A 24,211-nucleotide genomic window follows, 5' to 3' on the forward strand; every position below is an offset into this window, starting at 1 on the left:
ATTGGCATTAACAATAACATAGTGAAACCAATGGATTTCTTTTTTAAATTACCTATTATCAATTCAATGTTCACTGCTCTTCTTAACATCGCATTGCTTCTGTGATGGTCCAGTGGTTTTCTGGGTTAATGCGCCTGACTTGTGAGCAAGTATTCATGAGTTTGACTCCACGGAGACTATTTTTCATTTGGCTTCCTATAGAGCCAATGCAAATTTGCATTGATTTTGGGCTTGAGATAGTGCAATTGTGAGATATAGAATCTGTATTAATTGTTCATAAAGAACAACATGTCATCATACCCTGTCCAGATTGGCATTAACAGTAACATAGAGAAACCAATGGATTTCTTTTTTAACTTACCTATTAGCGATTCAATGTTCACTGCCCTTCTTGACATCAAATTGCACCTGTGATGGTCCACTGGCTTACTGAGTTGATGCGCCTCCTTTGTGAACAGATGTTCATGAGTTCGACTAAACTGAAAGTATTTTTAATTTACTTACTCAGAAGCTTCTTATAGTGCCAATGGAAATTTGCATTGATTTTGGACTTGAGATAGTGCAATTGTGAGATATAAAATCTGTATTAATTGTTCATAAAGATCAAGATGTCATCATACGTTGTATAGATTGGCATTAACAATAACATAGTGAAACCAATGGATTTCTTTTTTAACTTACCTATTAGCGATTCAATGTTCACTGCTCTTCTTTACATCACATTTTTGCGTGATGGTCCAGTGGCTCTCTGGGTTAATGTGCCTGACTTGTCAACAAGTGTTCATGAGTTCACCTCCACGTAGAGTATTTTTCATTTAGCTTCCTATAGAGCCAATGGAAATTTGCATTGATTTTGGGCTTGAGATAGTGCAATTGTGAGATATAGAATTTGTATTAATTGTTCATAAAGAACAAGATGTCATCATACACTGTACAGATAGGCATTAACAGTAACATAGAGAAACCAATGGATTTCTTTTTTAACATACCTATTAGCGATTCAATGTTCACTGCCTTTCTTGACATCAAATTGCACCTTTGATGGTCCACTGGCTTACTGGGTTGATGCGCCTGCTTTGTGAACAGATGTTCATGAGTTTGACTCCACGGAAAGTATTTTTAATTTACTTACTCATATGCTTCTTATAGAGCCAATGGAAATTTGCATTGATTTTGGGCTTGAGATAGGGCAATTGTGAGAAATAGAATCTGTATTAATTGTTCATAAAGAACGAGATGTCATCATACGCTGTATAGATTGGCATTAACAATAACATAGTGAAACCAATGGATTTATTTTTTAACTTACATATTAGCGATTAAATTTTCACTGCTCTGCTTGACAGCCCATTTCTCCTGTGATGGTCCAGTGGCTCTCTGGGTTAAAGTGTCTGACTTGTGAGCAAGTGTTCTTGAGCTTGACTCCACAGAGAGTATTTTTCATTTAGCTTCCTATAGAGCCAATGGAAATTTACATTGATTTTGGGCTTGAGATAGTGCAATTGTGAGAAAAATAATCTGTATTAATTGTTCATAAAGAACAAGATGTCATCATACGCTGTATAGATTGGCATTAACAATAACATAGTGAAACCAATGGATTTCTTTTTTAAATTACCTATTATCAATTCAATGTTCACTGCTCTTCTTGACATCACATTTTAACATGATGGTCCAGTGGCTCTCTGGGTTAATGTGCCTGACTTGTCAACAAGTGTTCATGAGTTCAACTCCACGCAGAGTATTTTTCATTTAGCTTCCTATAGAGCCAATGGAAATTTGCATTGATTTTGGGCTTGAGATAGTGGAATTGTGAGATATAGAATCTGTATTAATTGTTCATAAAGAACAAGATGTCATCATACACTGTACAGATTGGCATTAACAGTAGAGATGAGCGTTGTTCTACTCGAACTGTTCGTCAATCTCAAATTCGAGCTGTTTTGGGCGGTGTTCGAGCCGGTCGGCGAACACGAACAATTTGAGAAAAATTCGGCTGTTCGAGGTTATGTTCGATAACTGTTCGTGCACCAAAATCATAACTGGATTTTTTCTCAGTAATGATGAAAATTAATGTTAATACGCAGTTTGAGTGTACAGCGGGGCGGGGGGAGGGGCAGGGGATGGATCTCTGCAGGAACAATGAAGATCTCCTTTTTTTTTTCTCTTTCCCGCATTTGCAGTGGGGAGGTGCAATCTGTCAGCCTATCAGCAGCGCACACACGGAGCGAAGTGCTTTTTTTCACACAAGCAAGGGCATGTGTGATTGGCAGTGTATGTCACATGTCCTTGCCCTATAAGACCAAGCCATTTTCCCCGTCGCCACCATTTTCTCACTGCTGCAGCTGCGTGTTAGACGGCACCGCTGTTGCTGTGTGCGCTATACCTTGTTAATTTCAAGCCAATTTTCGCACAAATATACAGATAGCTTGGGAGTAGGGAATAGTTGTGATTGCAGTCCTTTTAAGGACTAGGTTACAGCATTTCCTACGACTTTTATCAGGCAGGTCTGTGCTCTTAAATAGATAGATTGTGGGAGTAAAGACTAATTGTAATTGGAGTCCTTTTCAGGACTAGGTTACATCAGTTCCTATCAGTTTTTGCCAGGCAGGTCTGTGCCAGTGCTGTGCAAGTTTTTTTCACAGCATTTGGCTGAATCTAGCAAAGCTAATCCTTTTTGGCCTATTGCAGAGTGTGTTAGTCAGTGGAGTAGCCTATCTGTGTTGCAAGATATACCACCTGTGTATAGAATACCAATTTTTTTACTGCACCTAGTGAAGTAAAATCTTTTGGGCATAGCATCATTCTATTAGTCCATCTATACTGACCTCCATCAGGTTGCAAACTGAATATAATTTTTTTCTGCATCTAGCTCTGAAAAAATATTTGGGCTTCTAGCGGTGTGTGGGACTTGGTCTATTAGTCCATCTATACTGACCTCCATCAGGTTGCAAATTAAAAATAATTTTTTTCTGCATCTAGCTCTGAAAAAATATTTGGGCTTCTAGCAGTGTGTGGGACTTGGTCTATTAGTCCATCTATACTGACCTCCATCAGGTTGCAAATTAAAAATAATTTTTTTCTGCATCTAGCTCTGAAAAAATATTTGGGCTTCTAGCAGTGTGTGGGACTTGGTCTATTAGTCCATCTATACTGACCTCCATCAGGTTGCAAATTAAAAATAATTTTTTTCTTCATTTATCTCTGAAAAAATATTTGGGCTTCTAGCAGCGTGTGGGACTTGTTCTATTAGTCCATCTATACTGACCTCCATCAGGTTGCAAATTAAAAATAATTTTTTTCTGCATCTAGCTCTGAAAAAATATTTGGGCTTCTAGCAGTGTGTGGGACTTGGTCTATTAGTCCATCTATACTGACCTCCATCAGGTTGCAAATTAAAAATAATTTTTTTCTGCATCTAGCTCTGAAAAAATATTTGGGCTTCTAGCAGTGTGTGGGACTTGGTCTATTAGTCCATCTATACTGACCTCCATCAGGTTGCAAATTAAAAATAATTTTTTTCTTCATTTATCTCTGAAAAAATATTTGGGCTTCTAGCAGCGTGTGGGACTTGTTCTATTAGTCCATCTATACTGACCTCCATCAGGTTGCAAATTAAAAATAATTTTTTTCTGCATGTAGCTCTGAAAAAATATTTGGGCTTCTAGCAGTGTGTGGGACTTGGTCTATTAGTCCATCTATACTGACCTCCATCAGGTTGCAAATTAAAAATAATTTTTTTCTGCATCTAGCTCTGAAAAAATATTTGGGCTTCTAGCAGTGTGTGGGACTTGGTCTATTAGTCCATCTATACTGACCTCCATCAGGTTGCAAATTGAATAAAAAAAATTTCTGCATCTAGCTCTGAAAAAATATTTGGGCTTCTAGCAGTGTGTGGGACTTGGTCTATTAGTCCATCTATACTGACCTCCATCAGGTTGCAAATTGAATAAAAAAAATTTCTGCATCTAGCTCTGAAAAAATATTTGGGCTTCTAGCGGTGTGTGGGACTTGGTCTATTAGTCCATCTATACTGACCTCCATCAGGTTGCAAATTAAAAATAATATTTTTCTGCATCTAGCTCTGAAAAAATATTTGGGCTTCTAGCAGTGTGTGGGACTTGGTCTATTAGTCCATCTATACTGACCTCCATCAGGTTGCAAATTAAAAATAATTTTTTTCTGCATCTAGCTCTGAAAAAATATTTGGGCTTCTAGCAGTGTGTGGGACTTGGTCTATTAGTCCATCTATACTGACCTCCATCAGGTTGCAAATTAAAAATAATTTTTTTCTTCATTTATCTCTGAAAAAATATTTGGGCTTCTAGCAGCGTGTGGGACTTGTTCTATTAGTCCATCTATACTGACCTCCATCAGGTTGCAAATTAAAAATAATTTTTTTCTGCATCTAGCTCTGAAAAAATATTTGGGCTTCTAGCAGTGTGTGGGACTTGGTCTATTAGTCCATCTATACTGACCTCCATCAGGTTGCAAATTAAAAATAATTTTTTTCTGCATCTAGCTCTGAAAAAATATTTGGGTTCTAGTGGTGTGTGGGACTTGGTCTATTAGTCCATCTATACTGACCTCCATCAGGTTGCAAATTAAAAATAATTTTTTTCTGCATCTAGCTCTGAAAAAATATTTGGGCTTCTAGCAGTGTGTGGGACTTGGTCTATTAGTCCATCTATACTGACCTCCATCAGGTTGCAAATTAAAAATAATTTTTTTCTGCATCTAGCTCTGAAAAAATATTTGGGCTTCTAGCAGTGTGTGGGACTTGGTCTATTAGTCCATCTATACTGACCTCCATCAGGTTGCAAATTAAAAATAATTTTTTTCTGCATCTAGCTCTGAAAAAATATTTGGGCTTCTAGCAGTGTGTGGGACTTGGTCTATTAGTCCATCTATACTGACCTCCATCAGGTTGCAAATTAAAAATAATTTTTTTCTTCATTTATCTCTGAAAAAATATTTGGGCTTCTAGCAGCGTGTGGGACTTGTTCTATTAGTCCATCTATACTGACCTCCATCAGGTTGCAAATTAAAAATAATTTTTTTCTGCATCTAGCCCTGCCAATAGTTTTGGCCTAATACCACAGTTTGGCCACTCAGCTCTGCTCGGTTACCATCCATTGTTTTTTTGTGCAAACAACTCCAGAGTTGTGAATTAGTTAACCACCAAAATGAGTGGAAAAAGGCCTGCTGCTGGTGGAAAGGGGAATAGGCGTGTTGGGAAGGGGAAAAAAGGTTGTGTCCGTGGGGTAGGTGCAGAAGAAAGACCATCTTCCAGCCAAACTAAAATGTCTACTTCTTTTAGCGGACAATGTGATAAGATCCCTTTCTTACGGCCACGCCAATCGCTACAAATTCCAGATGAGGCACAAAAACAGCAGGTGCTTCAACGGATATCAAGTGCTCCTTTAAGTGGGCTCTCCTCCACATCAACTTCAACATCACAAATACTCCAGTCCTCAAAGGTGTCACCCAAATCGCACTTGCTTCCTCACAGCTCCCAAATCTCCAGCTGCCCGTCTGAGTATGAGGTAGAACAGATGGTTGAGTCTGCAGAGCTGTTTACTCATACTATAGCCTGGGAATCAGAGGTCGACTCCAGCGCTTCTGTGAATCCAGACGAGGAAATGATCTGCACTGATGCCCAGAATCTTTATGAGTCGGATCCAGGACCAGACGCAGAAGGTTCTGACCATAATGTAGACCCTCATTCCCAAACTGTAACTCCTGTTGGTGGAGACAATGAGGAAGACGATGATAAGACTCAAATACCTGATTGGAGCGACAACTTTAGTTTTTTGTCAGGGCAGGAACAGGTTGGCTCTGAGGACGACGGGTGTGATAACGCACAGGGTGATGATGATGAGGTCGGAGATCCCACTTACTGTCAACCCACAGTCAGCCAAGAGATGAGGTCAGCAGAGGAGGTGGAGGAAGATGCTAGTGACGACGAGGTCAGGTTGCGCCTTCCTGGACAGAGACGTAGTACTGGAAGCACGTCAACAACTGCATCCTCAAACACAACTCTGCCTCTCACCACAAGTCGTGGTGGCTCTTCAGGTCGCATGGGTGCTAAGCCTTGCATAGCCTGGGCATTTTTTCAGATCGATAAAGATGACCCAACTCGTGTTATCTGTAACATTTGTCAGCAAAAGCTAAGTAGAGGCCAAAAAATACATAGTTTGAGTACTTCATGCATGAACCGGCACATGGACATGAAGCATAAGTTGCAGTGGGAAGCTCAGTGTGCTACAATGCGGTCTAGCCGGCCGGGCCAACCACCGTCTGCCATATCTTGTGCATCCGCGGCCTCTTCATCCTCTGTGACTGGGGGGACAGCAGTCACACCTGTTTTGGGGCGCAGACCTGCCACCTCTTTACCCGCAACAGCCAGCGTGATTGGCAGGTCATCATTTTCTTTGGAGGTGGTAACACCAGCTGGTCTTGAGCGCTGTCCGACATCGATAGCACCACCTTTGGATCAAGGCAACCTAACATGTCCGCCTGCATCTTCCTCACAGACCGGCAGTTTGCCGGGGACACCCTTATCAACCCCGTCTAAGCACAATAGCCAGCCCTCGGTCCCTCAGATGTGGACAAGTAAAAGACCATTTCCTCCTAGCCATGAGAAAGCTAAGAGGTTGAATTTCACCATCTGCAAGCTCTTGGCTACAGAAATGCTGCCTTTCCGCCTGGTGGACACAGAGGATTTTCGAGACCTTATGTCAGTCGCAGTGCCCCAGTACCAGATGCCCAGTCGGCACTACTTCTCAAAGAAAGGTGTGCCTGCGCTCCACCAGCATGTCGCACACAACATCACCGCTTCTTTGAGAAACTCTGTGTGTGACAGGGTGCATTTCACCACAGACACTTGGACGAGTAGGCATGGACAGGGGCGTTACATGTCGCTGACTGGGCACTGGGTAACTATGGTGACAGCAGGACAAGGGGCTGCTGTCCAAGTCTTGCCGTCCCCACGAGTTGTGCGTCAATCCTCTTTATGTCATTTTTCCTCCACTGCTTCTGCCTCCTCAACCTCCTCTCGGTCTTCAACCTGCACCCAAAGCCTGTCTGGTCATGCCACAAGCTTTCTAACTGCGCAGAAGGGATCCTGCCCACCTCCTTACTATGCTGGCAGTAGGGCTCAACGTCATCAGGCGGTTTTTACATTGAAATGTCTGGGAAATGTGAGTCACACAGCTGAGGAGTTGTGGTCAGCTCTGGAGAACCAATTTCATGAATGGTTGTCTCCACTGGACCTGAAACCAGGGAAGGCCGTGTGCGACAATGCTGCAAACCTGGGTGCGGCCCTTCGCCGGGGCAATGTCACACACGTGCCTTGTATGGCTCACGTGTTGAACCTGGTTGTCCAGCAATTTTTAGCCCACTATCCCAGACTAGATGGCCTTCTGCAGAGGGCACGGTCGCTGTGTGCTCACTTCCGCCGTTCGCATCCCGCAGCTCAGCGACTTACATCTCTACAGAAGTCGTTGGGCCTGCCACTTCACCGGCTAAAATGCGATGTGCCTACCCGGTGGAATTCAACTCTGCACATGTTGCAGCGACTGTGGCAGCACCGACAAGCCCTGGTGCAATACGTTCTGACGTATAGCCTGGGCCAACGAGATTCAGAGGTGGGGCAAATCACGCTGGAGGAGTGGTCTCAGATCAGGGACCTATGCACCCTTCTGCACAGTTTTGAAATGGCGACGAATATGTTTAGTGCTGACGATGCCATTATCAGCATGACTATTCCGGTGATTTACATGCTGGAGCACATGTTAAACAGAATTCGGAGTCAGGTGGTGGCACAAGAGGAGGTGGAGGAAGTAGAGGAGGAGGAGTTGTATGCGGAAGGGCTAACATCTGCAAGGTCCAGACGGTCGGCAGCACCAAGGCGGCAGGCATGTGAGGGTGGGGGAGATGGTTTTACCAGGGCGCATGGTAGCAGCCAAACTAGTGAGGAAGGTGCAGGAGCCCAGGAAGAAGTGGAGGACGAACTGATGGAAGACTCATCAGATGAGGGAGACCTTGATCACATTTCTGTTGTGCGAGGTTGGGGGGAGAGGACAGAGGAAGGAAGCATGATTGTTACCTCGCCACCAACACAACAGGGACTTGGTGCTCCTGGATGCGCAACACACATGAGTGCCTTCTTGCTGCACTACCTGCAACATGACCCTCGAATTGTGAGAATTAGAAATAATCCTGACTACTGGGTTGCCACACTGTTAGATCCCCGGTACAAAAGTAAATTTGCAGAAATTATTCCTGCCATAGAAAGGGATGCACGCATGCAGGAGTATCAGCAGAGACTGTTGCAGAATCTTACATGTGCTTTTCCACAAAATACCAGTGGTGCACGTAGTGAATCTCACAGTTCCAACTTGCCAACCGTGGGACCGTCAAGTGTTCAGCACTCAAACCGTAACAGAACCACAGTATCTGCTGGTAACATCAATTTTGCGGAATCATTTCACCACTTTTTTAGCCCATCCTTTGCAAGACGATGGTACAGGAGTATCTCCAAGTAAACATTGAAGCCACGACTGTGTCACTGGACCCTTGCTCTTTTTGGGCTTCCAATCTGGATAAATGGCCGGAGCTAGCCACTTACGCCTTGGAGATCTTGTCATGCCCCGCAGCCAGCGTTCTGTCTGAACGTGTGTTCAGCGCTGCTGGTGGTGTGCTGACAGATAAGCGCACGCGGCTCTCCACTGATAATGTAGACAGACTCACGTTCATAAAGATGAACAAATCATGGATCCGAAACGACTTTTCTACCCCTGTGTCATCCTGGGGAGAGTAAAAGCTTGATGATTGGTTAAAATCACCCTACCAACCGTTTTAAGCTTTCAAATTACTAATCATGTTTATCTGTATCTTGACTGGAAAATAATTTGGGCTTTGTAGCAGTGTGCAGCACTGATCCTATTAGGCCATCTATAATAAGCTTCACCAGATTTAAAATTAAAAATAATTTTTAGCTGCATCTAGCCCGGAAAATAATTTTGGGGCTCCGAGATGCGCAAGACACATAAGTGCCTTCTTGCTGCACTACCTGCAGCATGACCCTCATATTGTCAGAATTCGAAGTAATCATGACTACTGGGTTGCCACACTCTTTGATCCCCCAAACTTTTCGATCAACCTTTTCATTTTAATAAAGACCAAAAAAATGGTCATTTTTGAAATTATAAGCATTAGCAGGTTGTTAGAAACTGAAATCAAACAGTTTTCAACTCAAAACTTTATTCTAGGTGATGTTACATTTTCACATAGGACCCCTTGTTCGAAAGGAGCTTCTGAACTCTCTCGTCCATTGAATTTGTCAGGTTTTGGATGGTTTCTGCTTCAATTGTTTTGCATGAGGACAGAATACCCTCCCAGAGCTGTTGCTTAGATGTGAACTGCCTCCCGCCATCATAGACACTCCTTTTAATGATGCTCCAAAGGTTCTGAATGGGGTAGAGGTCAGGGGAGCATGGGGGTCACACCATAAGTTTGTCCCCTTTTATGCCCATATCAGCCAGAGATGCAGATGTTTTATGTGCAGCATGAGATGGTGCATTATCATGCAGAAAAATGATCTTGCTGTGAAATACACGGTTCTTCTTCTTGAACCATGGCAGGAAGTGCTGTTTGAGAAAATCCACATACATTATGGAGTTCATCTTTAGCGCCTTCAGGGATCCTAAAGGGGCCGACAATCTCTCTCCCCATGATTCCAGCCCAAAACATTACTCCACCTCCTCCTTGTTGGCGCTGTAGCCGTGTTTGCGTGGGGTGTCCATCAACCAGCCATCCTCCACTCCATTCATCTGGACCATCGAGCGCTGCACGGCACTCATCCGTGAACAAAACAGTTTTGAAATCAGTCTTCATGTAATGTTTGGCCCACTGGAGCCGTTTCTGCTTGTGTGAAGTGGATAGAGGAGGTCGACAGGATGGCGTATGCACAGCTGCAAACCTCTGAAGGACCCTGCATCTTGTTGTTCGGGGGACGTTGGAGGCACAAGCAGCTTCAAAAACTTGTCTGCTGCTATGACAAGGCTTTTTTGCCGCTGCTCTTTCAACCTGACGTAATTGCCTGTAGGAAAGAGTCCTCAATTTGCCTTTATCAGCACGCACACGTGTGTACTGTGAATCAGCTACATACTTCTTGATTGCCAAGACACTTCATCCTGATCATCGCACAATGTTGATTGTAGTCATGCCTTGACCTAAACACTCCACAATTTGTTGCTTCTCAGCAGCCGACACATCCTTTTTCTTTCCCATTTTGGCAGAAAATGTAGGCTGCTTAATAATGTGAGAGAGCCTTCTTAAGTAGTCTTGCCTTTCATTGGACACACCTGCCAAACTAATTAGCACAGGTGTCTGCAATTGCTTACAGTGATATAAAGAGCCCTGACACACATCACCATCAATGAGTTTAACTGACAAACAAACAAATTCTTCCCTTATCACTCCTAAACACTTTTTGCATAATAATTTGGAACGCGGTGTACATGTGCTTTTCCACAAAACACCAGTGGTTCACGTAGTGAATCTTACAGTTCTAACTTGCCAACCGTGGTCTGTATGGAATTGTTCAATAAAGGGCCCAAAATTAAGATAACATAGATGGGAGAGGTCTCTATGAATAGGAATTCCTAAGTATTTGATACCCTGTGAGGGCCAGGCAAAGGGAAAGTTGGACTGGATGGAATCCTATATGGATTTAGGGAGGGAGACATCGAGGGCCTCAGACTTCGCTGCATTGATTTTAAAATTTTACCATGTAACAAAGTGATCTATTTCAGCCATAACAGCAGGGATGGATATATGTGATTGAGTGATATATACTAGGACATCATCAGCAAATAGAGAGCACTTGTACTCGGTGCCTCCCACCTCAATCCACCTAATATTGGGGTTATGGCGAATTGATGAGAGCAGGTGCTCCGTCACTAGGATGTATAAGAGAGGGGACAGAGGACATCCCTGCCTTGTCCCATTGGTGATTGTGAAAGGTGATGAAAATGTTCTGACGCACCCCCTGGGCCTTGGGACACCCGGAGCCGGACCCTTTTTGGTGGATGCTGGTGGTTGTAGTCTTCGTGGCGGCGATCCGGTTCCGTGGCTCAGGGCGGTCAAACCAGTGGCGGAACTATTTATGTGGTTTTGATGTTTAAATGTCCGACTACGCCACCCGTGGATTGCGGTCAGAGTGAACCGCCGCTACAGGGCAGACCGCTAAGGCTGGTGTTGTGGGTGCAGCAGAGCGTAGCATAACTCCCCACAGGAGGAGTATAGCCTCAGGGCAGTGTATGCGGAGGATGGGGGTGATGGTGCAGGGCAGCAGCAGTAACGACACGGAGTCAGTGATGCAGTTCAGGGCCTTTACTCACAGTTCTTATTATCCAGACCACGTCTGCAGGTAACGGCTGCCCACGTCGTACTGTGCTCACCAGGTGAGGGGCTCAGACAACTCCCAGATAACTTTGGAGCGCTTCACAGGACCCCCTTTGTGTGTCCTTTGTCTGGCCTTTCTTACCAACACTTCTGTCCGGCTGCCTCGGGCCTCCTCTTGGTAAACTTGGCGCCAGTTTCCCTGACCCTATGTGGTGCCTTCCTAGCGGGTGGAGCACGGGGCTGCGCCACATAAAATGTCAGAGCCTCCGGTTTCTAGCTGAGGGTCGTTTCCTGCCTCCACTAGTTCGGGGACCGGTCTCCCCCTTTGGCCTGACCCCTCCACGCAGGTGGATTCGGGCGTGCGGTGGCGACTCGCCCGTCCGCACCCCTGGGATCCCCTCATTCCTCGTTCCTGGAGCCTTCTCCGCTCCTCTTCCTTCCTTCTCCCTCTTGCAGGCCTGGGCCTCTGTTACTAGGCCCGCCTCCGGAGCAGAGCTCATGCAGAGCCCCTGCTCCCTGCCACTTCTGCTCAGACTTCTCTGCACTGAACTAAGATGGTGCCCACCTTTTATACTCCCTTCTCAATGCACCCAGGAACTGCTTCCTCCCTGCTCCTGCACTGCAGGGTTCCCCTTCCTCAGTGTTCCCTCCCCCCACTCCAGCCAGGGACAGGGACTGTCGTGCCCATCTCAGGGGCATATTGGTCGCCCTGCCCCACGGCAATGTGGTGTAATGCATGCAGGTGTCGGGTCCTGATCCACACTCCATCCTTATCTGAGAGTGAGATATCACACCTCTGGGTGAGGTGCAATACGTCTGTAGCAACCGAGCCCTCGGTGCTACAGTTCCATTTATCTTCAGCCTAGGTGACGTATTGTGATACAGGGCCGTGATTTTGGCTATAAAAGGGTCCCCTAGACCCCTACCCCAAGCTTTTTAAGAGAATCATATATGGCGTGCCAGGAGACTCTATGGAATGCTTTCTCAGCATCCAACGAGAGTATCTACTTACAAATTTTTAACTGCATCTAGCCCAGGAAATACTTTGTGCCTAGTAGCAGTGTCTGCTAGTCAGCGGATTATCCCGGCTGTTAAGCAAGCTACACCACCTGTAGTTTGGACACTTAATTTTTTCAAAGGAAATGCTTCGGGACCACGGGATACTTAGTGAAGAGCATCAGGAGGCACCCCAAGGCATAGGGGCTGGGACTGGCACTAGGATGCCTTGCGGTGGACAGCCGAGCTCGATCCTTATAAAAGCTTTTTAACTGCAGCAGCTTTAGTGGACGCTACTGGAGCTGGAATTACGCGGCTGCTGGCATGAGACTTGCCCTCCAATAGATCCTTGTAAATGGATTTAAAGTGTATTCATTCAAATTAGAGGGACAATTTAAATTAAAAAGCTTAGAGCTGCCTCCACCACAGTGGGGCTCTCTCGACCCACCAGCGGACAGGCACCAGTATTGGGAGAGGGGGGCTGGCCGTCAGGGTTCACCGCGGCTCTGGCACAAACCCGGCGACACGGAGGTGGCACGGGCAGGAGCGGACTGGCCGTCTCGGCTTCTCACTTTTTGGATTTTAGAAGGGCATGACATGCCTATATCTGTGTCTCCCCCTCCTTTTACTCCTCCACCTCTTTTCTTTTCGCATGACTATATGTACTTGTCACTTTTCCATGTGTTAGTTGTGTCTTCTGAGCAGTTTGTCAGCTTTTGGACACGTTTGAAGGTGTTTTCTATGTGTTTCTATGTGTTTTTGTTTGCCTGCCATTGGTTTTAACGGTGTTCGAAGGTGTTCGACGAACAGTTCGACGAACAGTTCGGCGAACACACGGGTGTTCGACGAACCGAACCGAACTCGAACACTACGGGGGTGGCTCAACACTACTCATAAGCTTCTTATAGAGCCAATGGAAATTTGCATTGATTTTGGGCTTGAGATAGGGCAATTGTGAGAAATAGAATCTGTATTAATTGTTCATAAAGAACAAGATGTCATCATACGCTGTATAGATTGGCATAAACAATAACATAGTGAAACCAATGGATTTCTTTTTTAACTTACATATTAGCGATTGCATTTTCACTGCTCTGCTTGACAGCCCATTTCTCCTGTGATGGTCCAGTTTCTCTCTGGGTTAAATTGTCTGACTTGTGAGCAAGTGTTCTTGAGCTTGACTCCACGGAGAGTATTTTTCATTTAGCTTCCTATAGAGCCAATGGAAATTTACATTGATTTTGGGCTTGAGATAGTGCAATTGTGAGAAAAAGAATCTGTATTAATTGTTCATAAAGAACAAGATGTCATCATACGCTGTATAGATTGGCATTAACAATAACATAGTGAAACCAATGGATTTCTTTTTTAAATTACCTATTATCAATTCAATGTTCACTGCTCTTCTTGACATCGCATTGCTTCTGTGATGGTCCCGTGGCTTTCTGGGTTAATGCGCCTGACTTGTGAGCAAATATTCATGAGTTTGACTCCACGGAGACTATTTTTCATTTGGCTTCCTATAGAGCCAATGCAAATTTGCATTGATTTTGGGCTTGAGATAGTGCAATTGTGAGATATAGAATCTGTATTAATTGTTCATAAAGAACAACATGTCATCATACTCTGTCCAGATTGGCATTAACAGTAACATAGAGAAACCAATGGATTTCTTTTTTAACTTACCTATTAGTGATTCAATGTTCACTGCCCTTCTTGACATCAAATTGCACCTGTGATGGTCCACTGGCTTACTGAGTTGATGCGCCTCCTTTGTGAACAGATGTTCATGAGTTCGACTAAACTGAAAGTATTTTTAATTTACTTACTCAGAAGCTTCTTATAGTGCCAATGGAAATTTGCATTGATTTTGGACTTGAGATAGTGCAATTGTGAGATATAAAATCTGTATTAATTGTTCATAAAGATCAAGATGTCATCATACGTTGTATAGATTGGCATTAACAATAACATAGTGAAACCAATGGATTTCTTTTTTAACTTACATATTAGCGATTAAATGTTCACTGCTCTGCTTGACAGCCCATTTCTCCTGTGATGGTCCAGTGGCTCTCTGGGTTAAAGTGTCTGACTTGTAGTAAGTGTTCATGAGTTCGACTCCACAGAGAGTATTTTCATTCAGCTTCCTGTAGAGCCAATGGAAATTTGCATTGATTTTGGGCTTGAGATAGTGCAATTGTGAGATATAAAATCTGTATTAATTGTTCATAAAGATCAAGATGTCATCATACGTTGTATAGATTGGCATTAACAATAACATAGTGAAACCAATGGATTTCTTTTTTAACTTACCTATTAGCGATTCAATGTTCACTGCTCTTCTTTACATCACATTTTTATGTGATGGTCCAGTGGCTCTCTGGGTTAATGTGCCTGACTTGTCAACAAGTGTTCATGAGTTCACCTCCACGCAGAGTATTTTTCATTTAGCTTCCTATAGAGCCAATGGAAATTTGCATTGATTTTGGGCTTGAGATAGTGGAATTGTGAGATATAGAATCTGTATTAATTGTTCATAAAGAACAAGATGTCATCATACACTGTACAGATTGGCATTAACAGTAGAGATGAGCGTTGTTCTACTCGAACTGTTCGCCAATCTCAAATTCGAGCTGTTTTGGGCGGTGTTCGAGCCGGTCGGCGAACACGAACAATTTGAGAAAAATTCGGCTGTTCGAGGTTATGTTCGATAACTGTTCGTGCACCAAAATCATAACTGGATTTTTTCTCAGTAATGATGAAAATTAATGTTAATACGCAGTTTGAGTGTACAGCGGGGCGGGGGGAGGGGCAGGGGATGGATCTCTGCAGGAACAATGAAGATCTCCATTTTTTTTTCTCTTTCCCGCATTTGCAGTGGGGAGGTGCAATCTGTCAGCCTATCAGCAGCGCACACACGGAGCGAAGTCCTTTTTTTCACACAAGCAAGGGCATGTGTGATTGGCAGTGTATGTCACATGTCCTTGCCCTATAAGACCAAGCCATTTTCCCCGTCGCCACCATTTTCTCACTGCTGCAGCTGCGTGTTAGACGGCACCGCTGTTGCTGTGTGCGCTATACCTTGTTAATTTCAAGCCAATTTTCGCACAAATATACAGATAGCTTGGGAGTAGGGAATAGTTGTGATTGCAGTCCTTTTAAGGACTAGGTTACAGCATTTCCTACGACTTTTATCAGGCAGGTCTGTGCTCTTAAATAGATAGATTGTGGGAGTAAAGACTAATTGTAATTGGAGTCCTTTTCAGGACTAGGTTACATCAGTTCCTATCAGTTTTTGCCAGGCAGGTCTGTGCCAGTGCTGTGCAAGTTTTTTTCACAGCATTTGGCTGAATCTAGCAAAGCTAATCCTTTTTGGCCTATTGCAGAGTGTGTTAGTCAGTGGAGTAGCCTATCTGTGTTGCAAGATATACCACCTGTGTATAGAATACCAATTTTTTTACTGCACCTAGTGAAGTAAAATCTTTTGGGCATAGCATCATTCTATTAGTCCATCTATACTGACCTCCATCAGGTTGCAAACTGAATATAATTTTTTTCTGCATCTAGCTCTGAAAAAATATTTGGGCTTCTAGCGGTGTGTGGGACTTGGTCTATTAGTCCATCTATACTGACCTCCATCAGGTTGCAAATTAAAAATAATTTTTTTCTGCATCTAGCTCTGAAAAAATATTTGGGCTTCTAGCAGTGTGTGGGACTTGGTCTATTAGTCCATCTATACTGACCTCCATCAGGTTGCAAATTAAAAATAATTTTTTTCTGCATCTAGCTCTGAAAAAATATTTGGGCTTCTAGCAGTGTGTGGGACTTGGTCTATTAGTCCATCTATACTGACCTCCATCAGGTTGCAAATTAAAAATAATTTTTTTCTTCATTTATCTCTGAAAAAATATTTGGGCTTCTAGCAGCGTGTGGGACTTGTTCTATTAGTCCATCTATACTGACCTCCATCAGGTTGCAAATTAAAAATATTTTTTTTCTGCATCTAGCTCTGAAAAAATATTTGGGCTTCTAGCAGTGTGTGGGACTTGGTCTATTAGTCCATCTATACTGACCTCCATCAGGTTGCAAATTAAAAATAATTTTTTTCTGCATCTAGCTCTGAAAAAATATTTGGGCTTCTAGCAGTGTGTGGGACTTGGTCTATTAGTCCATCTATACTGACCTCCATCAGGTTGCAAATTAAAAATAATTTTTTTCTTCATTTATCTCTGAAAAAATATTTGGGCTTCTAGCAGCGTGTGGGACTTGTTCTATTAGTCCATCTATACTGACCTCCATCAGGTTGCAAATTAAAAATAATTTTTTTCTGCATGTAGCTCTGAAAAAATATTTGGGCTTCTAGCAGTGTGTGGGACTTGGTCTATTAGTCCATCTATACTGACCTCCATCAGGTTGCAAATTAAAAATAATTTTTTTCTGCATCTAGCTCTGAAAAAATATTTGGGCTTCTAGCAGTGTGTGGGACTTGGTCTATTAGTCCATCTATACTGACCTCCATCAGGTTGCAAATTGAATAAAAAAATTTTCTGCATCTAGCTCTGAAAAAATATTTGGGCTTCTAGCAGTGTGTGGGACTTGGTCTATTAGTCCATCTATACTGACCTCCATCAGGTTGCAAATTGAATAAAAAAATTTTCTGCATCTAGCTCTGAAAAAATATTTGGGCTTCTAGCGGTGTGTGGGACTTGGTCTATTAGTCCATCTATACTGACCTCCATCAGGTTGCAAATTAAAAATAATTTTTTTCTGCATCTAGCTCTGAAAAAATATTTGGGCTTCTAGCAGTGTGTGGGACTTGGTCTATTAGTCCATCTATACTGACCTCCATCAGGTTGCAAATTAAAAATAATTTTTTTCTGCATCTAGCTCTGAAAAAATATTTGGGCTTCTAGCAGTGTGTGGGACTTGGTCTATTAGTCCATCTATACTGACCTCCATCAGGTTGCAAATTAAAAGTAATTTTTTTCTTCATTTATCTCTGAAAAAATATTTGGGCTTCTAGCAGCGTGTGGGACTTGTTCTATTAGTCCATCTATACTGACCTCCATCAGGTTGCAAATTAAAAATAATTTTTTTCTGCATCTAGCTCTGAAAAAATATTTGGGCTTCTAGCAGTGTGTGGGACTTGGTCTATTAGTCCATCTATACTGACCTCCATCAGGTTGCAAATTAAAAATAATTTTTTTCTGCATCTAGCTCTGAAAAAATATTTGGGCTTCTAGCGGTGTGTGGGACTTGGTCTATTAGTCCATCTATACTGACCTCCATCAGGTTGCAAATTAAAAATAATTTTTTTCTGCATCTAGCTCTGAAAAAATATTTGGGCTTCTAGCAGTGTGTGGGACTTGGTCTATTAGTCCATCTATACTGACCTCCATCAGGTTGCAAATTAAAAATAATTTTTTTCTGCATCTAGCTCTGAAAAAATATTTGGGCTTCTAGCAGTGTGTGGGACTTGGTCTATTAGTCCATCTATACTGACCTCCATCAGGTTGCAAATTAAAAATAATTTTTTTCTGCATCTAGCTCTGAAAAAATATTTGGGCTTCTAGCAGTGTGTGGGACTTGGTCTATTAGTCCATCTATACTGACCTCCATCAGGTTGCAAATTAAAAATAATTTTTTTCTTCATTTATCTCTGAAAAAATATTTGGGCTTCTAGCAGCGTGTGGGACTTGTTCTATTAGTCCATCTATACTGACCTCCATCAGGTTGCAAATTAAAAATAATTTTTTTCTGCATCTAGCCCAGCCAATAGTTTTGGCCTAATACCACAGTTTGGCCACTCAGCTCTGCTCAGTTACCATCCATTGTTTTTTTGTGCAAACAACTCCAGAGTTGTGAATTAGTTAACCACCAAAATGAGTGGAAAAAGGCCTGCTGCTGGTGGAAAGGGGAATAGGCGTGTTGGGAAGGGGAAAAAAGGTTGTGTCCGTGGGGTAGGTGCAGAAGAAAGACCATCTTCCAGCCAAACTAAAATGTCTACTTCTTTTAGCGGACAATGTGATAAGATCCCTTTCTTACGGCCACGCCAATCGCTACAAATTCCAGATGAGGCACAAAAACAGCAGGTGCTTCAACGGATATCAAGTGCTCCTTTAAGTGGGCTCTCCTCCACATCAACTTCAACATCACAAATACTCCAGTCCTCAAAGGTGTCACCCAAATCGCACTTGCTTCCTCACAGCTCCCAAATCTCCAGCTGCCCGTCTGAGTATGAGGTAGAACAGATGGTTGAGTCTGCAGAGCTGTTTACTCATACTATAGCCTGGGAATCAGAGGTCGACTCCAGCGCTTCGGTGAATCCAGACGAGGAAATGATCTGCACTGATGCCCAGAATCTTTATGAGTCGGATCCAGGACCAGACGCAGAAGGTTCTGACCATAATGTAGACCCTCATTCCCAAACTGTAACTCCTGTTGGTGGAGACAATGAGGAAGACGATGATAAGACTCAAATACCTGATTGGAGCGACAACTTTAGTTTTTTGTCAGGGCAGGAACAGGTTGGCTCTGAGGACGACGGGTGTGATAACGCACAGGGTGATGATGATGAGGTCGGAGATCCCACTTACTGTCAACCCACAGTCAGCCAAGAGATGAGGTCAGCAGAGGAGGTGGAGGAAGATGCTAGTGACGACGAGGTCAGGTTGCGCCTTCCTGGACAGAGACGTAGTACTGGAAGCACGTCAACAACTGCATCCTCAAACACAACTCTGCCTCTCACCACAAGTCGTGGTGGCTCTTCAGGTCGCATGGGTGCTAAGCCTTGCATAGCCTGGGCATTTTTTCAGATCGATAAAGATGACCCAACTCGTGTTATCTGTAACATTTGTCAGCAAAAGCTAAGTAGAGGCCAAAAAATACATAGTTTGAGTACTTCATGCATGAACCGGCACATGGACATGAAGCATAAGTTGCAGTGGGAAGCTCAGTGTGCTACAATGCGGTCTAGCCGGCCGGGCCAACCACCGTCTGCCATATCTTGTGCATCCGCGGCCTCTTCATCCTCTGTGACTGGGGGGACAGCAGTCACACCTGTTTTGGGGCGCAGACCTGCCACCTCTTTACCCGCAACAGCCAGCGTGATTGGCAGGTCATCATTTTCTTTGGAGGTGGTAACACCAGCTGGTCTTGAGCGCTGTCCGACATCGATAGCACCACCTTTGGATCAAGGCAACCTAACATGTCCGCCTGCATCTTCCTCACAGACCGGCAGTTTGCCGGGGACACCCTTATCAACCCCGTCTAAGCACAATAGCCAGCCCTCGGTCCCTCAGATGTGGACAAGTAAAAGACCATTTCCTCCTAGCCATGAGAAAGCTAAGAGGTTGAATTTCACCATCTGCAAGCTCTTGGCTACAGAAATGCTGCCTTTCCGCCTGGTGGACACAGAGGATTTTCGAGACCTTATGTCCGTCGCAGTGCCCCAGTACCAGATGCCCAGTCGGCACTACTTCTCAAAGAAAGGTGTGCCTGCGCTCCACCAGCATGTCACACACAACATCACCGCTTCTTTGAGAAACTCTGTGTGTGACAGGGTGCATTTAACCACAGACACTTGGACGAGTAGGCATGGACAGGGGCGTTACATGTCGCTGACTGGGCACTGGGTAACTATGGTGACAGCAGGACAAGGGGCTGCTGTCCAAGTCTTGCCGTCCCCACGAGTTGTGCGTCAATCCTCTTTATGTCATTTTTCCTCCACTGCTTCTGCCTCCTCAACCTCCTCTCGGTCTTCCACCTGCACCCAAAGCCTGTCTGGTCATGCCACAAGCTTTCTAACTGCGCAGAAGGGATCCTGCACACCTCCTTACTATGCTGGCAGTAGGGCTCAACGTCATCAGGCGGTTTTTACATTGAAATGTCTGGGAAATGTGAGTCACACAGCTGAGGAGTTGTGGTCAGCTCTGGAGAACCAATTTCATGAATGGTTGTCTCCACTGGACCTGAAACCAGGGAAGGCCGTGTGCGACAATGCTGCAAACCTGGGTGCGGCCCTTCGCCGGGGCAATGTCACACACGTGCCTTGTATGGCTCACGTGTTGAACCTGGTTGTCCAGCAATTTTTAGCCCACTATCCCAGACTAGATGGCCTTCTGCAGAGGGCACGGTCGCTGTGTGCTCACTTCCGCCGTTCGCATCCCGCAGCTCAGCGACTTACATCTCTACAGAAGTCGTTGGGCCTGCCACTTCACCGGCTAAAATGCGATGTGCCTACCCGGTGGAATTCAACTCTGCACATGTTGCAGCGACTGTGGCAGCACCGACAAGCCCTGGTGCAATACGTTCTGACGTATAGCCTGGGCCAACGAGATTCAGAGGTGGGGCAAATCACGCTGGAGGAGTGGTCTCAGATCAGGGACCTATGCACCCTTCTGCACAGTTTTGAAATGGCGACGAAGATGTTTAGTGCTGACGATGCCATTATCAGCATGACTATTCCGGTGATTTACATGCTGGAGCACATGTTAAACAGAATTCGGAGTCAGGTGGTGGCACAAGAGGAGGTGGAGGAAGTAGAGGAGGAGGAGTTGTATGCGGAAGGGCTAACATCTGCAAGGTCCAGACGGTCGGCAGCACCAAGGCGGCAGGCATGTGAGGGTGGGGGAGATGGTTTTACCAGGGCGCATGGTAGCAGCCAAACTAGTGAGGAAGGTGCAGGAGCCCAGGAAGAAGTGGAGGACGAACTGATGGAAGACTCATCAGATGAGGGAGACCTTGATCACATTTCTGTTGTGCGAGGTTGGGGGGAGAGGACAGAGGAAGGAAGCATGATTGTTACCTCGCCACCAACACAACAGGGACTTGGTGCTCCTGGATGCGCAACACACATGAGTGCCTTCTTGCTGCACTACCTGCAACATGACCCTCGAATTGTGAGAATTAGAAATAATCCTGACTACTGGGTTGCCACACTGTTAGATCCCCGGTACAAAAGTAAATTTGCAGAAATTATTCCTGCCATAGAAAGGGATGCACGCATGCAGGAGTATCAGCAGAGACTGTTGCAGAATCTTACATGTGCTTTTCCACAAAATACCAGTGGTGCACGTAGTGAATCTCACAGTTCCAACTTGCCAACCGTGGGACCGTCAAGTGTTCAGCACTCAAACCGTAACAGAACCACAGTATCTGCTGGTAACATCAATTTTGCGGAATCATTTCACCACTTTTTTAGCCCATCCTTTGCAAGGCCACAGGAGACAAGAAGTCTGACACATAGTCAACGCCTAGAGACGATGGTACAGGAGTATCTCCAAGTAAACATTGAAGCCACGACTGTGTCACTGGACCCTTGCTCTTTTTGGGCTTCCAATCTGGATAAATGGCTGGAGCTAGCCACTTACGCCTTGGAGATCTTGTCATGCCCCGCAGCCAGCGTTCTGTCTGAACGTGTGTTCAGCGCTGCTGGTGGTGTGCTGACAGATAAGCGCACGCGGCTCTCCACTGATAATGTAGACAGACTCACGTTCATAAAGATGAACAAATCATGGATCCGAAATGACTTTTCTACCCCTGTGTCATCCTGGGGAGAGTAAAAGCTTGATGATTGGTTAAAATCACCCTACCAACCGTTTTAAGCTTTCAAATTACTAATCATGTTTATCTGTATCTTGACTGGAAAATAATTTGGGCTTTGTAGCAGTGTGCAGCACTGATCCTATTAGGCCATCTATAATAAGCTTCACCAGATTTAAAATTAAAAATAATTTTTAGCTGCATCTAGCCCGGAAAATAATTTTGGGGCTCCGAGATGCGCAAGACACATAAGTGCCTTCTTGCTGCACTACCTGCAGCATGACCCTCATATTGTCAGAATTCGAAGTAATCATGACTACTGGGTTGCCACACTCTTAGATCCCCCAAACTTTTCGATCAACCTTTTCATTTTAATAAAGACCAAAAAAATGGTCATTTTTGAAATTATAAGCATTAGCAGGTTGTTAGAAACTGAAATCAAACAGTTTTCAACTCAAAACTTTATTCTAGGTGATGTTACATTTTCACATAGGACCCCTTGTTCGAAAGGAGCTTCTGAACTCTCTCGTCCATTGAATTTGTCAGGTTTTGGATGGTTTCTGCTTCAATTGTTTTGCATGAGGACAGAATACCCTCCCAGAGCTGTTGCTTAGATGTGAACTGCCTCCCGCCATCATAGACACTCCTTTTAATGATGCTCCAAAGGTTCTGAATGGGGTAGAGGTCAGGGGAGCATGGGGGTCACACCATAAGTTTGTCCCCTTTTATGCCCATATCAGCCAGAGATGCAGATGTTTTATGTGCAGCATGAGATGGTGCATTATCATGCAGAAAAATGATCTTGCTGTGAAATACACGGTTCTTCTTCTTGAACCATGGCAGGAAGTGCTGTTTGAGAAAATCCACATACATTATGGAGTTCATCTTTAGCGCCTTCAGGGATCCTAAAGGGGCCGACAATCTCTCTCCCCATGATTCCAGCCCAAAACATTACTCCACCTCCTCCTTGTTGGCGCTGTAGCCGTGTTTGCGTGGGGTGTCCATCAACCAGCCATCCTCCACTCCATTCATCTGGACCATCGAGCGCTGCACGGCACTCATCCGTGAACAAAACAGTTTTGAAATCAGTCTTCATGTAATGTTTGGCCCACTGGAGCCGTTTCTGCTTGTGTGAAGTGGATAGAGGAGGTCGACAGGATGGCGTATGCACAGCTGCAAACCTCTGAAGGACCCTGCATCTTGTTGTTCGGGGGACATTGGAGGCACAAGCAGCTTCAAAAACTTGTCTGCTGCTATGACAAGGCTTTTTTGCCGCTGCTCTTTCAACCTGACGTAATTGCCTGTAGGAAAGAGTCCTCAATTTGCCCTTATCAGCACGCACACGTGTGTACTGTGAATCAGCTACATACTTCTTGATTGCCAAGACACTTCATCCTGATCATCGCACAATGTTGATTGTAGTCATGCCTTGACCTAAACACTCCACAATTTGTTGCTTCTCAGCAGCCGACACATCCTTTTTCTTTCCCATTTTGGCAGAAAATGTAGGCTGCTTAATAATGTGAGAGAGCCTTCTTAAGTAGTCTTGCCTTTCATTGGACACACCTGCCAAACTAATTAGCACAGGTGTCTGCAATTGCTTACAGTGATATAAAGAGCCCTGACACACATCACCATCAATGAGTTTAACTGACAAACAAACAAATTCTTCCCTTATCACTCCTAAACACTTTTTGCATAATAATTTGGAACGCGGTGTACATGTGCTTTTCCACAAAACACCAGTGGTTCACGTAGTGAATCTTACAGTTCTAACTTGCCAACCATGGTCTGTATGGAATTGTTCAATAAAGGGCCCAAAATTAAGATAACATAGATGGGAGAGGTCTCTATGAATAGGAATTCCTAAGTATTTGATACCCTGTGAGGGCCAGGCAAAGGGAAAGTTGGACTGGATGGAATCCTATATGGATTTAGGGAGGGAGACATCGAGGGCCTCAGACTTCGCTGCATTGATTTTAAAATTTTACCATGTAACAAAGTGATCTATTTCAGCCATAACAGCAGGGATGGATATATGTGATTGAGTGATATATACTAGGACATCATCAGCAAATAGAGAGCACTTGTACTCGGTGCCTCCCACCTCAATCCACCTAATATTGGGGTTATGGCGAATTGATGAGAGCAGGTGCTCCGTCACTAGGATGTATAAGAGAGGGGACAGAGGACATCCCTGCCTTGTCCCATTGGTGATTGTGAAAGGTGATGAAAATGTTCTGACGCACCCCCTGGGCCT

This window comes from Phyllobates terribilis, unplaced genomic scaffold (assembly GCF_046119375.1).
Source record: "Phyllobates terribilis strain yellow unplaced genomic scaffold, ASM4611937v1 Scaffold_4__5_contigs__length_816908805, whole genome shotgun sequence".
In the NCBI taxonomy this organism is placed as follows: domain Eukaryota; kingdom Metazoa; phylum Chordata; class Amphibia; order Anura; family Dendrobatidae; genus Phyllobates; species Phyllobates terribilis.